Here is a 3,021-nt window from a genome sequence, read left to right as displayed (position 1 = left end):
CAATGGTGAATGGGATTATTTCCTTAATTTCTCTTTCTGATCTTTCATTGTTATTGTATAGGAATGCAAGAGATTTCTGTGCATTAATTTTGTATCCTGCAACTTTACCAAATTCATTGATTAGCTCTAGTAGTTTTCTGGTGGCATCTTTAGGTTTCTCTATGTATAGTATCATGTCATCTGCAAACAGTGACAGTTTTACTTCTTTTCCAATTTGTATTGCTTTTATTTCTTTTTCTTCTCTGATTGCCGTGGCTAGGACTTCCAAAACTATGTTGAATAATAGTGGTGAGAGTGCACATCCTTGTCTTGTTCCTGATCTTAGAGGAAATGCTTTCAGCTTTTCACCATTGAGAATGATGTTTGCTGTGGGTTTGTTGTATATGGCCTTTATTATGTCAAGGTAGGTTTCCTCGATGCCCACTTTCTGGAGAGTTTTTAACATAACTGGGTGTTGAATTTTGTCAAAAGCTTTTCTTGCATCTACTGAGATGATCATATGGTTTTTATTCTTCAATTTGTTAATATGGTGTATCACATTGATTTGCATATATTGAAGAATCCTTGCATCCCTGGGATAAATCCCACTTGATCATGGTGTATGATCCTTTTAATGTGTTGTTGGATTCTGCTTGCTAGTATTTTGTTGAGGATTTCTACATGTATATTCATCAGTGATTTTTGTCTGTAATTTTCTCTTTTTGTAGTATCTCTGTCTTGTTTTGATACCAGGGTGATGGGTGTCCTCGTAGAATGAGTTTGGGAGTGTTACTTCCTCTGCAATTTTTTGGCAGAGTTTGGGAAGGATGGGTGTTAGCTCTTCTCTAAATGTTTGATAGAATTCACCTGTGAAGCCATCTGGTCCTGGACTTTTGTTTGTTGGATGATTTTTAATTACAGTTTCAATTTCATTACTTGTGATTGGTCTGTTCATATTTTCTATTTCTTCCTGGTTCAGTCCTGGAAGGTTATACCTTTCTAAGAATTTGTCCATTTCCTCCAGGTTGTCCATTTTATTGGCACAGAGTTGCTTGTAGTAGTCTATTATGATGCTTTGTATTTCTGCGGTGTCTGTTGTTACTTCTCCTTTTTCATTTCTAATTCTGTTGATTTGAGGCTTCTCTCTTTTTTTCTTGATGAGTCCGGCTAATGGTTTATCAATTTTGTTTATCTTCTCAAAGAACCAGCTTTTAGTTTTATTGATCTTTGCTATTGTTTTCTTTGTTTCTTTTTCATTTATTTCTGCTCTGATCTTTTTTTTTGCGGTATGTGGGCCTCTCACTGTTGTGGCCCCTCCCATTGCGGAGCACAGGCTCCGGACGCGCAGGCTCAGCAGCCATGGCTCATGGGCCCAGCCGCTCCGCGGCATGTGGGATCCTCCCGGACCGGGGCACGAACCCGTGTCCCCTGCATCGGCAGGCGGACTCTCAACCACTGCGCCACCAGGGAAGTCCTCTGCTCTGATCTTTATGATTTCTTTCCTTCTACTAACTTTGGGTTTTGTTTGTTCTCCTTTCTCTAGTTCCTTTAGGTGTAAGGTTAGATTGTTTGAGACTTTTCTTGTTTCTTGAGGTAGGCTTGTATTGCTATAAACTTCCCTCTTAGAACTGCTTTTGCTGTATCCCATAGGTTTCAGATCATCACTTTTTCACTGTCATTTGTTTCTAGGTATTTTTTGATTTCTTCAGTGATCTCTTGGTTATTTAGTAACATATTGTTTAGCCTCCATGTGTTTGTGTTTTTAACGTTTTTTTCCCTGTAATTGATTTCTAATCTCATAGTGTTGTGGTCAGAAAAGATGCTTGATATGATTTCAATTTTCTTAAATTTACTGAGGCTTGATTTGTGACCCAGGATGTGATCTATCCTGGAGAATGTTCTGTGTGCACTTGAGAAGAAAGTGTAATCTACTGTTTTTGGATGGAATGTCCTATAAATATCAGTTAAATCTATCTGGTCTATTGTGTTAGTTAAAGCTTGTGTTTCCTTATTAATTTTCTGTCTGGATGATCTGTCCATTGGTGTAAGTGAGGTGTTAAAGTCCCCCACTATTTTTGTGTTACTGTCGATATTCTCATTTATAGCTGTTAGCAGTTGCCTTGTGTATTGAGGTGCTCCTATGTTGGGTGCATATATATATTATTATTGTTGTATCTTCTTCTTGGATTGATCCCTTGATTATTATGTAGTGTCCTTCCTTGTCTCTTGTAATATTCTTTATTTTAAAGTCTATTTTATCTGATATGAGTATTGCTACTCCAGCTTTTATTGATTTCCATTTGCATGGACTATCTTTTTCCATCCCCTCACTTTCAGTCTGTATGTGTCCCTAGGTCTGAAGTGGGTCTCTTGTAGACAGCAGATATATGGGTCTTGTTTTTGTATCCATTCAGCAAGCCTGTGTCTTTTGGTTGGGGCATTTAACCCATTCAAGTTTAAGGTAATTATTGATATGTATGTTCCTATTACCATTTTCTTAATTGTTATGGGTTTGTTTTTGTAGGTCCTTTTCTTCTCCTGTGTTTCCGACTTAGAAAAGTTCCTTTAGCATTTCTTGTAGAGCTGGTTTGGTGGTGCTGAATTCTCTTAGCTTTTGCTTCTCTGTAAAGCTTTTGATTTCTCCTTTGAATCTGAATGAGACCCTTGCCAGGTAGAGTAATCTTGGTTGTAGGTTCTTCCCTTTCATCACTTTAAATATATCATGCCACTCCCTTCTGGCTTGTAGAGTTTCTGCTGAGAAATCAGCTGTTAACTTTATGGGAGTTTCCTTGTACGTTGTTTTTCCCATTGCTTTCAATAATTTTTCTTTGTCTTTAATTTTTGTCAGTTTGATTAGTATGTGTCTCAGTGTGTTTCTCCTTGGGTTTATCCTGCCTAGGCCTCTCTTTGCTTCCTGGACTTGGGTGGCTATATCTTTTCCCATGTTAGGGAAGTTTTCGATTATAATCTCTTCAAATATTTTCTTGGCTCCTTTCTCTCTCTCTTCTCCTTCTGGGACCCCTATAATGTGAATGTTGTCGC

The sequence above is a fragment of the Leucopleurus acutus genome (assembly GCF_964270905.1).
Source record: "Leucopleurus acutus genome assembly, chromosome: 1".
Classification (NCBI taxonomy): Eukaryota; Metazoa; Chordata; class Mammalia; order Artiodactyla; family Delphinidae; genus Leucopleurus; species Leucopleurus acutus.
This window is presented reverse-complemented; position numbering follows the sequence as displayed.